Raw genomic sequence first — 13949 nt, 5'->3', positions numbered from 1 at the left:
GGTACTGTCCTAACTGATTTACATGCATTAACTATTTAATCCTTGCAGTAACCACATGAGTTGGGGATTCTTATTATGCCCATTTTAAAGATGGAGAAAACCAAGCCATTTGAGTAAACTTGTCCAAGGTCAAGTCAGATGCTAGTTGGGATTCAAACTGGGGCAGTCTAGAGTCTGTGCTTGTAACCTCTGTACTAATCTGCCTTTCAAAACCGTAAAGCTTAATGTTCTGAAAAAAACATTGTGTGATAGAGACAAAAAAATTAATATTTCTCAGAGAGAGATAAATACTGTATGATTTCATTTATATGTGTAACCTTAAAAAAAAAAGCAAAAAAAACTTGTAGTAACAAAGAGTAGAATGGTGGTCACCAGGGGTTGGGGGATGGGGGAAATGAGTAGATGTTGGGCAAAGCGTACGAAGTGGCAGTTGAAAGTTCTGGGGATCTAATGCACGGTACTGTGCTCATAGCTAATAAGACCGTATTATATACTCGAAGGCTTCTAAGAGAGTAATCTTAAACGTTTTCACTACAGAAGGGAAATGGGAGTCATGTGACGTGATGGAGGTGTTAGCTGAGGCTGTGGTGGTAATCATAGCGGGGTGTGTAAGTGTATCAATTCAAGAGACCGTGCACCTTGACGTTACACAATGTTCTATGTCAATCAGCTCAGCAAAGCTCGGGAAAAACATTGTAACTATAGTCGTGCAGCAAGGAAACGTTGATCATTAAAAATCTTTCAAAAGCATCATTAATATGTTTTAAAAATTGATCTATTCAGCTGATGATTTAGAAAAGGCTATGTGATAGCTTTGAAATAGTAAGTTACTAGGCTACGACGTATGAACTTTCACTGCTTTCATCTTTTCTAGATGCTTTAGGCAGAGGCCCATACCTATACAAGAAGGGACATACAATACGCTTTCAGGCTGGTATTTCTGTTAATAGTGTTTACAGTCACTTTTAGTAATGTAGAAGGCAAATGTGATTGACAGGGAAAGTATAAACACTACCAGAGGATACTTTAAATAAGAAAAAAAGTATATACATAGAGACGGTTAATGGAGTAAAATCTATTTGCAGTCATAATGCCTGGATGCTTCCGTGTAAAGCGTATTTTCAGAGGCAGTTTTACAAAGTATAATATATTAATTATTATTCAGAAAATATTCAGTCTACCCATCTCCACTCTCCATCCATTGACGTTCTCACTCCACTGACATTGGACTTGGTCAAAAGTCTTCCCCTGGTTGATTCAATAGGGCGAAAGTGATAGCCGGCCAGTTCCAAGTACAAGTTAAGAGATGTTATGCTTACCGTTTTTCCCCTTGGGCTCCTACCACCTGCCGCGCTCTAGGTAATCGCCGATCATTTAACCTGAGCTCTAGGATGAGAAGATACGGGAGGCACGCTCAATCCCAACCTTCAGCCTGGAGCCACGTCCAGATAAGTTAGCCAAGTGTACCTGAACCAGAACTGACCTGTGGACCTGAGAGTGAGAAATGAGTGTTCATTATTGTAAGCCACTGCAACTTGGGGGTTGTTTGTGATACAGCATTATCACAGCAAAACCTGATGGATACATTTCCCCAAATTTAGTAGAATCTTTTCTATTTTTATTAAAAGAAAAAAACAAACAGAAAAACAGAGGACTGTGGGAAACGGTCAGCCTTGAGAGCAAGCTGCAGACATGTCAGGCATGTCGCCGCTGCTCGAAGGGACTGTGCCTACTTGTTCCCCTCCTTGTTCCATTCCATGGGAGATAAATCACCAGGGCCCAGAGATCAGAAAGAATATAAACTGAGACAAGCAAAGCTGTCTTCCCCTGGCACGTGCAGGTTATTTTTGATGATTCTGGGCTTATGGGTTTTCTCCCAGGGAAGTTAACCTTGAGCCGAGACAGTCTGTACATAATGTAAACCACCATCTGGCAACCAACCTCCCTTTTTCTAGTCTATATAATCTGCAACTCTAGCGCAGTAAAATTTGCCTTGCAACCGTCAGTTGTCTTGGCCCTTCTGACCCCATTCGTCGGTGCTACTTCAGTTCCTTACCCCTTCCCTCCTGACCCTGGGCGGTGAAATCCTCTTTCTCTGGCTGGTCCGCGGCAGAGGACTTGTTCCAGTTGCTAGTTCTTCCTTAAACTTACTTTCACACATGACCTATAAAATATTAGTCAGTCTTCTCCATGCTGGATACCATCTGTTTGCCCCTCCAAATGCACTCTCCATTCTCTCCCACCAGGCTGTGCGCTTTAAGAGGCTTAACGTCACGTTTGGCCAATGGGGAGCATTGACAGAAGAGCAGAAGGAGAAACAGAGTGTGGGAGTCGGAATATTTAATTCCCGAACCTTCTCTCCCTGCTGGGTTGCTGCAAACTGGCTGCTTCCAGTGGTCAAAGAACATAGCCTCAGCCAGGCAGCCCTCTCTCTGCATTTCAGTCACAGCTCACTCCCTTTGTCTCCACGGGGGCCTAGGGGTGGTTAAATCCTGGTCACTAGCCCCAAGGTACTGCACTGTCCCTTGTGGTTTCCTCATGCCCTGCCCTCACCTCCACGAAGAACCCCTTCTTAAACTTCCTTCAAAGTGCTCAGTTTGAATGTGACATCTGTTTCCTGCTGTGATCTTGACAATACAACTTCCTTGGTTAAATTTTATAAAAAGAATTGAAGTGGCGGAAGTTCAATTTAATCTGGTGTTCTGACTGACACACTTTATATCAAAAAGAAAACTGAAGCCCACCTATGTGGAAAATGTGCACGGCTCCCAGCCTTATTTTATTTTCCCCTGGAGACTCATTTTGCACTCGATCAGGTGCATGAGACCTTTTTCAGGGCCTCCTTTTCTGTCAGGCACCTTGATATTCCTTCCAGCTCCAAAAGTTTATGCTAATTCACTCAAGAAACTCTCATAGCTTTGCCCTGTAATTTCCTCCATAATTGCTAGACTAACTTAGCTTTCAAATTTCTTCCCAGGATTCATAAATGAGAAAGACAAGTGAAACTAGAGTGGGGGAGGTAGAAGAAGAGTTCTTCTCTTAATTCTCTAAACTTTCGTTGTAATGACCCTCTTTTTTTTTTTTTTTTTTTCCCAGTAATAGGCGATACTATTTGCCTAGGCTGCTGAGCAGCTGTGAGACCTTAGGCAACATTTTCGTCCTTTCTATACCCCAGTTTCCTCAGGACTAACATGTCAAAATCCGTACTAGAATATCTACATTCAGGTTTATTGTGAGAATTTAATACAACATATGTCGAAGTGACGAACCTGTATGGGGACCCAACAAATGCCCATTTATTCTTTCTTCCAACTGCATACTTTAAAATAATGCATTTCATGTACTTTTAAAGTTCATTCAGTCCTTCTGCAACTGCTTTTCAGAAAGTCTGGGTACTTGGAGGACTTCCTTTCCCCCCCCCCTTACTTAATATATATTTTTTAATTGTGGAAAAAGATACATAACATAAAATTTACCCTCATAAACATTTTAAAGTATATGGGTTCAGTATTGTAAAGTATATTCACATTGTTGCTCAATCAATCTCCAGAACTTCTTCATCTTGCAGTTTTGAAACTCTATACCAACTAAATAACAATTGCCCATATCCCTCTTCCCCGGCTCCCGGCAACCACGACTCCACTTTTTTTTTCTCCCCCAAACTAGAGTCTTTTTTTAAAAATACTGAATGCTGGTTGATTTACAATGTGGTGTTAGCACAGCGCAGTGTTTCAGTTATACATATATATAACTGAATATATGTACACACACACACACACTTTTTCAGATTCTTTTCCCTTACAGGTTATAACAAAATATTGAGTATAGTCTCCTTTCTATACAGTAGGTCTTTGTTGGTTATCTATTTTATATATAGTCGTGTGTATCTGTGAATCTCAAACTCCTAATTTATCCCTACCCGCTCCTTTACCCTTCGGTAACTATAAGTTTGTTTTCTATGTCTGTGGGTCTACTTCTCTTTTGTAAATAAGTTCATTTGTATCTTTTTTTTTTTTAGAATACACATAGGAGTGATATCATATAATATTTGCATTCTACTTTCTGTTTCTATAAATTTGACTATTCTAGATGCCTTAGGTAAATGAAATCACAGAGTGTTAGTCTTTTTGTGACCAGCGTATTTCACTTATCATAATGTCCTCAAGGTTCATCCATGTTGTAGCATATGTCAGAATTTCCTTTGGTGGACTTTTTTTTTTAAATTTTTTGGCCGCATTGCACGGCACGTGTGATTTTAGTTCCCCCACCAGGGATTGAACCCGCGCCCCCTGCATTGGAAGTGCTGACTCTTAACCACTTGACTGCCAGAGATTGGTGGGCTTCCTTTTAAAAATGAATTTTCTAAGATATACTTACCCAAATTCCTATGTATCATTTAATATTACGTTTCTCCATGTGTTCAAAGTGCCCCCAATGCTGCATTATGGTGAAACTGCAGAAAGTGTAATATGTCCTTAGAAAGCATCCTTTAGTTACTAATATACTCCTTATGAATATGGTAAGTGTCCACATGGGGATATGTATTATCCTGAATCAGCCAGCATTCACTTCCACAGCCTCTTCTTTGTCAGCACTCTTGCTTAGAATTGTTTTAAGAAGTTTAACGAACAGAAAGGATTGCTGTAAAAAAGCATATTTCAAACATTAACTATATAGACCCTCCATTGATTCTGGAATTCCTGAGCAATTTTAATTTAAAACGCTCATTTTCCGCACTCATGCCTCCAGTGACTAGATTCCTTTCCAGGCTCCACTTCAAGCCTGGATTACTGTGTTCTTTCTCCCTGTTTGGAAAGTTCAGCTTCCCAGAGTTCCTGGATCTCTTCCGAATGTAAAGATTTGGGTCTCTTCCAAGACCTTCGCTGAATGCAGATGCGCCACTAACTTCTCCAGAGCCCGCCCCTGGGAAACAGGCACAAGGCGGTCTTGGTGGTGAGTAGAAAATCCTCTCTCGGAGTCAACCTAGAGCAACTGTTATTCACCCTTTGTAGCTGCGGGAACAATTTCTGTTCTCTCTCTGCTTCATGAGGAAGTGGAGGTGCAGTGTGCAGAAGGAGGGTGATCCAGCTGTGGAGAATGCCCCCAATAGGGTCAACGTTGCCCCTTCCCCAGTTTTATTGAGATATAGTTGACATATATCGTATTACCTTAGGGTTTGAACACGATGATTTAAATACCTGTATATTGTGAAATGATTACCACAGCAGATTCAGCTAACGTGCGTCGCCTCACATCATCACAACTTCTTTCCCTTGGGATGAGAACCTTTAAGATTCATTTCCTTAGCAACTTTCAAATATACAAGAGTATTGTTAACTACAGTCACCATGCTGTACATCACATCCCCAGAACTTATTTGTCTTCTAACTGGAACTTTGTACCTTTTGACCCCCTCCATGCCCACCTCATGCCTCTAAGCACCAATCTGTCGTCTGTTTCCACGAGTTGGATTTTTTAAGGTTCTCCACATCAGTGAGATTGTACAGTATTTGCCTTTCTCTGTCTGACTGATTTCCCTTAGCCGAATGCCCTTAAGGTTCATTCATGTTGTCACAAATGGCAGGATTTCCTTCTTTTTTTATGGCAGAGAAAAAAAATCGATATCATATATATACATACATATATACATATCATATACACACACACACACACGCACACAGAGAATCTCACATTTTGTTTATTCTTTCATATGTTGATGGACACTTAGTTGTTTCCATGTCTTGGCTATTGTGAGTTATGCTGCAGTGAACCTGCGGTGCTTGTATCTCTTGGAGATAGTGATTTTGTCTCCTTTAGACATACACCCGGAAGTGGGATTGCTGGGTCATATGGCAGTTCTATTTTTAACTTGTTCAGAAACCTACATGCTGTTTTTCATAGTGGCTGCACCAATTTCTATTCCCACCCACAGTGCACAAGCTCCCTTTTTCTCCACACCCGCACCAACACTTGGTATCTCTTATCTTTTTGATGACAGCCATTCTAACAGCTGTGAGGCCATATCTCATTATGGTTTTTTATAATTTTTTTTTTTTTTTTCTGTTACGCGGGCCTCTCACTGCCGTGGCCTCTCCCGTTGCAGAGCACAGGCTCAGCGGCCATGGCTCACGGGCCCAGCCGCTCCGGGGCATGTGGGATCCTCCCAGACCGGGGCACGAACCCACGTCCCCTGCATCGGCAGGCGGACTCTCAACCACTGCGCCACCAGGGAAGCCCTCATTATGGTTTTGATTTTTGTTTTCCTGATTACTAGTGCTGTTCAGCATTTTCTCACGTACCTGTTGGCCATTTGTATATCTTCCTTGGAAAAAAGTCTATTCAGTTTTTAATCAGATTGTTGTTTTTGTGTGTTATGGAGTTTTATGAGTTCCTTATATATATACTTGGATATTAACCCCTTATTAGAGATATGATTTGCAAATATTTTCTCCCTTTTCATTTTGTTGATGGTTCCCTTTGCCGTGCAGAAGTTTTTTCGTTTGGTGTGGTCCCACTTCTTTTTTGTTTTTGTTGCCTTTGCTTTTGGTGTCATATCAAAAAATCACCACCAAAACACATGTCAGGAAGTTTACTCCCATGTTTTCTTCTAGGATTTTGTGGTTTCAGGTCTTACATTGAAGTCTTTAATCCATTTTGAATTTGGGGCAGAAGGATGATCTAGCTGTGGAGAATTTTCCAAGTGGGACCAACATTATGTCTCTTATACTTTATGTCTCTTAAACTTTCCTAAGTTTCCCAGTTTTAAAAGTTAATTTATTTTTAAAAACTTTTTTTAAATGAATGACCTTCATCCCTGGCCCTCTACCATAGCCCCACTTTTCGTTTTCTTTTAGACTTGCCACAAAAGGTATTTTCCTCATCCAGAATAATTTACCCAAGTCCCTCTCTACCATTCCATAGGTTTCCTGTCCTTTAAATTCATCTAAAACTCACCTACTTCAGGGATCTTTCCCTGGTTAAAAGGCACTGCTCTCTGTAGAAATCTGTTTACAAGGAAGTGCATTGTAATTTATATATGAGAACGATTCCTGAAATGCTTACAAATTACTTTCTTTATAGCTCTGTGCTTAAAAGAGCTCTATAATGAGATTAATCACCCTTTTAATTTCTCTTTTGTGTTGTAGGAATGTATACATATGTATATATAACTTAAATATAGATGTTTATACATATATATCTTAAAGTGAATTATAATGAAAATTAATTAGTAGTACTTGTGTTTAATATTCTTGAGATAAACTGCCTTGTAAATATTTTGGTTGTGATATGTGATTAAGTGCAAGGACTCTGCTACAATTTTGTGTTCCTCAAAAGCAACAGGCACACTGCTCAGGCTATGGTGGACGCCTAATCCCATAAATTTTGTGTTAACAATTGCTTTATTTTAACCAACTTTTTTTAAAGTTTATTTATTTATTATTTATTTATTTTTGGCTGCACTGGGTCTTTGTTGCTGCGCACGGGCTTTATCTAGCTGAGGCGAGCGGGGGCTACTCTTCGTTGTGGTGCGCGTACTTCTCATTGCGGTGGCTTCTCTTGTTATGGAGCACGGGCTCTACGCGCGCGAGCTTCAGTAGTTATGGCACACGGGCTCAGTAGCTGTGGCTTGCGGGCTCTAGAGCGCAGGCTCAGTAGTTGTGGTGCACGGGCTTAGTTGCTCCGCGGCACGTGGGACCTTCCCGGACCAGAGATTGAACCCATGTCCCCTGCATTGGCAGGCGGATTCTTAACCACTGCACCACCAGGGAAGTCCCTAGATTATAACGAGTTGAAGGTAAATGACAGGTAAGGAACTCAAGATGGTAAGTGTAGATTATTCTTTGGATTATAAAATGAAAAAGGCATATAAAGTATTAACTAGAGGAAAACTGAAGTTGGAAAGGAAGGGGTGTGTTAAGGTAGGAAAATTCCTGAAGAGACGGAATAATTGAATGAGTAAATGATCAATGTTTAGACTCTCCAGTCACGAATAATTAGGTTGAAATAGTCCTCTGCCACTTACTGGTTATATAATGTTAGGCAAGTTATAAAACCTCACGATAGCACAGTTTTCTTATTTGTAATATGGGGATAAGAATAATAATATTTACCTCACAGGCAGACATAGATCCCGGTTTTGTGGGACCTTGAAATTCATACAATTTGGGGGGTCTTTTAAAGAAAAGGAATAAAAGATTAAAAATTAAAAATTAGACAATGCTTTGGATGACTTGTGCAATCGAATGCTTTGAAGTTTAAGTTTCGTTAGTCTCACAGTAAATCTGCCACTGCTCATAAAGTTTAATCTCAGAGGATTAAATGCTATAATGAGGTAGACTATAGCCTAATGCCTGGCACCTAGAAAAGGCTCAATAAATGTTGCTGTGACTATTATTTGAACCTGTTTATAGAGTGGTGGGTAGAACCTCTTTAAAGGGAGAGCGTGAAGATACAGGTGTGAGAGAGAGAGAGACAGAGACAGAGAGAGTGAGTGAGTGACTGAGAGAGAGAGAGAGAATTACCAAGGGAGGAAGACACAGGTGGAAATGAGATGTTAGAAAATAGAGGCAGGTGAAGAGAATAAGTTTTCAAAGAGCAGAAGTTCTTAGTTTGCTGAAAAGGAGGTTACATGTATGCACAACAAAGTTTTCAGGTGTATAGGAGCTCTTGATTCAAGAAACTCACGATTAATTGCCTCTGTCTTATCTGTAGGTTAGAGGCAAAATCACCTGTTGTGCGTAGAAGAACCCAGGTTGATGATACATTGCTTTAAAGAGCACCTGCATTAGTTCCTTATTGCTGCCATAAGGAACTACCACAAATGTAGTGGCTTAAGGCAACACAGATTTAATATTTTGTAATCTGCAGGTCAGAAGTCTGAAATGCATTGGCAGGGCTGTGTTCCCTCTGGGGGCTCAGGGGAGCATCTGTTCATTGCCTTTTCCAGCTTCTAGAGGCTTCCTGCATCCCTTAGCTCGTGGCCACATCACTCTGACCTTGGCTTCCATCATCACATCACCTTTTCTGATTCTGACCTTCCAGCCTCCCTATTATAAGGACCCTTATGATTACACTGGGGCTTCCTGGTTAATCCAGGATGTTCTCCCCATTTCAAGGGTCCTTAACTTAATCTCACCTGCAAAATCCCTTTGCCATTCACAGGTTCCCGAGATTAGGATATGGACATCTTTGTGAGGGGGAGAGGGGGCTCTTATTCAACCTACCACATCATCTAGCTGAAACAATAATCAATATTGATTGACTACTGACCCACTAAAAACGTAACCCAACAAAACGGCTTGTTTGTAAACTTTCCATTGGTGTCCTATTTGTCCTTTTTTAAAATTGCCCTCCAAATGTAAATAAACCTATTAGAGAACAGTTCTGCTCTAGCTCATTCTTTGTTGGAATTTACAAAAACTTTCATATGTAGTACATAATCTTATTTAATTCCTAGGATAGAACTCCATTGTCAGAAGAAACACACACCACAAGTATAAAATTCTGGAAGATAACGAGTAATGCATAAGGCTCCCCAAAGATGGAAGTATTCCAGACAACTCTAGAAAAGAGTTGAATTAAAATGATTACAATAACAAATCATCTCCATGATTTATGTAAGTTAATAGGTAGGAAGGCAGAAATATGGGTGCAAATGCTGGTGGGTCCATAGAAAGTTGGGATTTCTTCTTGATTCTTTCTTCCCCTGTCCTCATGCATCCACCTAAGTCACTAGGTCCCACCAAATTCCACGTGTTAAATGTCTTTCACATCTACCCACCTCCCTCCGACCCCATTGCCTGGATTACCGGAACTGCATTCTGATAGGCTTTTCTGCCTCTGTTCTTGCATCAATTGGAGACCTTTTCCCACAATCATCTGGCATGATCTTTTAAAAATGTTACATGAATCTGAGCCTGTTACTCTTCTGCTTTGAAAGTGTTTAATGACTTGCCATTGGCCTGAGGATGAAGTTCTTCCTTGCTTACCAGGGCTAACAGGAAACTTCAAAAATAGGGCTGGGGCTCTCTCTCTCTCTCTCTCCATGCTATACTCTTGCCACTCAACCCCTCCCATACTGTGTACCAGCTTTGTACACGACAATTCCTTCTGCCTGGAATATTCTCATTTTGGTCTTTTCCTCTTCTTCCCCAGTGTCCCTCACCCCTCCTGCCTGGTTAACTCCAAGTCAGCTTTCTGGTTTTAATGTAACCATCTCTTCTGGAAGGCCACGTCTCCTTTCTGAGAGGTTTTTGTGCTCTTTGATTCAGTTTTAGATGAGATTAAATTAGACTTTCTTGCCATTTCCTCTGCCTTGCACCCCATATTTCCCTAGTTTTAACATTCATCATATTTTTCACTGCTTAATAATTTTCTCCACTTCCAAAATAGACTGTGAACTCTATGACGGCCGTTGACTGTTTTCTCTGGCTCCTATGCCTGAGTACCCAATGCAATGCTTGTTGCTTACTGACCCTAAATAAATACTTGCTGGATATGAAGGATAAACTATTCTTACTGGTTCAGTTATTCACCTATCAATATATACCGAGTGCCTAATATGTGCTAGGTACTGCCCTAAGGCTGGGTCTACAAAGGTAAGTAAGACTGACGTGGAACTTAATGTTAGTTTTCATCGTAGCCTAACCTGTATTTTGGGTAATTAGTTAAGCGACTCCATCTCTGCCACTGCGACTACTTCTTTCATGTGCCCATAGTGCCAGGCATAGGGTGGCTGAAGACAAAGATTGGCTAACATCAATGGGCTGAATCATTCTGTCCACTAAGTTGTTCAGTGCTTCCTCGGTGGTGGATGCCTTCTGGTAGGCAATTACGTGTGATGTGAAAATTTTCATATGTCCATCCACATGCCTCTGCCTAAGATCTTGTCTCTGACCTTTCAGTCTATTTTCTTCCATGCCCTTGATGAGCAGGCCAAGCAATTTGCTGCCACCCAGGAGTCAATATATATTCTCATTCTGAGCCACTTCCTCCATGCAAAGTGGGTAGCAAATACACTGCTCACAGATTCTCTCATCAGGAAAAATTTCCCTTGACACTGTCATTCAAGGTCACCCCTAACTATGACTGTAGTCCCACCACTATCTAGTTTTGTCTTCTACCCACATACCTAGACAACTGAACTGAAAACCAACCTCTAAATTTTTTTTTCTCACTCAGCTGGTAGTAGAAAACCCCCACAGAGCCAGAGATGTGAGCTGAGGCAGAAGCAACTGTGGTAGGTGCAACTGTGGTGGGTGACATGGGGGTACAGGTTACTTCCTTATGTAGATTACTCTTGTTCATGCTTAATCCCAGATGTACCTTTTCCGTCTCACGACGGGTTGCTGCTGGGTTCACGCCTATTTATGACTTGGTGGATCTAACAGAACCCAGCTTGTGATGGGCATTTTTCTTTTTTAATTTGCTGAAGGAAGGTTTATCGACTACCAAGAATTGACAACATTTTCTGTAGGGTAATCAGATGGGTCATCATATGGTATGTGACATTCTTCCAGATGAATGGGAAGATACTATCGGTAATGCTATTGATTGCCCAGATAGAGATTATATTTCGGCACCAGCAAGACAGGAGGACAGACCTGTTTCTTAGACTTGCTCACTTTTCCAGACAGACATTTAACGCCTTCTCTTCTCAGAGAGTATTTAGCACACGCTCTGTCTTGTGTATCACATTAATTGCTTTGAGATCTCTCTGCCACGGAGTGCAGCCTGGTGTAAGCATTTTGCTGCATTGGTCTAACCTCCTCAGGACCTCTCTTGACCACTAATTTGGTTTCCCACGTTTCCAGGTCCATAGTCTTTCGACTTGTAACCTCCAGACTGGCAAGCTCCATCATCTCCATCGATGAGGAGAAAGTAGGTCCCAGCTTCCTTTTCCAGGTGGACCTTGATGTTGAGGGACTGCTCATACGGCAGTTTCTGGCCCTCGGTCTCAGTCCTGACCTGGTACAGCTGCTCCTCCAGGGCCCCGATCTGAGGCTGGATCCGGGCGAGCTGAGCACAGTAGCTGCCCTTGGCGTAACAGGCGCTTTCTGACACTTACTGTGCTGGGGTGGGGTGGGTGGGGAGATAAGCTCTTCAAGACTCTGGGACCCACCACTTCAGTAAATACTTTAGAGGTCAGGGGCATGTTGGAACATTCTTTTCAAGGGATGTCATTTTTTGTTCTGTCTTCCCTTACAATACATCGATTTTCAAGCTCGTTGTCATTAATGCCCTGCTAAGGAAACTTTTAAGGTATTTTTTTTGTCTAACAACTTCCCCATAATGGAATATTAACAGTACAGGTATACTGTATATTTGTTGAGGTTACTGTGGCCTTTGGAGGACCACAAACCATTGTATTGTATACATTTTTTGCCCCCTTAGAACCACCTTTTGCCCCCATTACGATGACATCACCCCCAGTCATAATGCACACCCTACTGCAAAGAAGGAAGTACAGTATCTGGCTGGTCCCTTTGGCTTCTGGTGACGATACATCCCACAGCTCCGAGCACTGACCCAGCACGTCAAGCGTGTGATGTGGAAGACGGCCACATTTGAGTTGGGCCTTTGGCAGAAAAGGGGTTTGCATCGCAGGTCCAGACTGTGATGTAAGCTGTATTGCTGCTTGGGCAATACAATCTGTCTTTCTTTATGGATTTGGAGCTGTCAGTGATGGCAAAAGATGCAGTGTGGAGATGGTGGCGAGCCCAAGGGAGACAGTCACAAATTTGAGGGAGTGCTCTCAGGGCTCACACGTGAGAGCGAGGGCCTCCTTAATGGGTGCACACTAGGGGCCTCTCTTGCCTCGTCATAATCCTGTCCCAGGGGTCAAGTTCTCTTGACTGCTCCTCTGACCTTGTTGGCTGTAGGGTAACTCTGGTTACTCCTATGTTTTTTTTTGTTTTTGTTTTTGTTTTTTTTTTTTGTGGTACGCGGGCCTCTCACTGCTGTGGCCTCTCCCGTTGCGGAGCACAGGCTCCGGACGCGCAGGCTCAGCGGCCATGGCTCACGGGCCCAGCCGCTCCACGGCACGTGGGATCTTCCCAGACCGGGGCACGAACCCGCGTCCGCTGCATCGGCAGGCGGACTCCCAACCACTGCGCCACCAGGGAAGCCCCTACTCCTATGTTTTATTCTAGAAGCTTTATAGATTTTACATGTAGGGACGTCTAGGATCCATTCTGAGTTAATATGTACTTATGGAGGTTAGTCTCCAGATGAATTGAGATTGATAGATTTCCAGCCTTTCCTAGACTCTTTTTTCCTAATCCTCTCATGCCTTCTTCATGAAATTAAATATTGAGAAATAGGGTTTTTATGCTTTTTTGGGGGGGGGATAAAAGGAAAGTTTTGGAGCATCACAAATTGAGATTAAGATTATATGATTATATCTAAGATTTTGTTTTGCTCTCCCCACATTGGGGGCCATATCACCCCATCGAGAACACAAAACCCCAATGACCCTTATATGGGTGTATTCTTATAGGGGTCTTCCTCGTTTTTTTAAAGCTTACATTTTCTTTTTATTTATTTATTTAGGCCATACTGCACGGCATGCGGGATCTTAGTCCCCCCCACCAGGGATTGAACCCAGGCCCCCAGCAGTGGAAGTGTGGAGTTATAGGTGTCTTCTTTTGCTTAGACAATATGTATTTAGTATGCCAACTTCAGATCTGTAATATGGACCAACTTTAGAACACCAAGAGACCTCGTCATCAACATAACCGTCACTTCAGTGATGTCTAGCCAAAGATTGTCTAAATGTCCTCAGCACTGTTCACAAGTGCTGAACTAGTGAACTAATGTCCAGCAAATATCAATATATGCTTTATCAGCACTTCCTTTCTCTGGTTTACAGAGCTGTCCATCCACTTATTCATCTACTCCTTCAATATCTGAGTGCTTCTTACGTGGTAGGCACTGGGTCTGCAGCAGTG

This window comes from Neophocaena asiaeorientalis, unplaced genomic scaffold, assembly GCF_003031525.2.
Source record: "Neophocaena asiaeorientalis asiaeorientalis breed wild unplaced genomic scaffold, Neophocaena_asiaeorientalis_V1.1 scaffold4, whole genome shotgun sequence".
NCBI lineage: Eukaryota > Metazoa > Chordata > Mammalia > Artiodactyla > Phocoenidae > Neophocaena > Neophocaena asiaeorientalis.
This window is presented reverse-complemented; position numbering follows the sequence as displayed.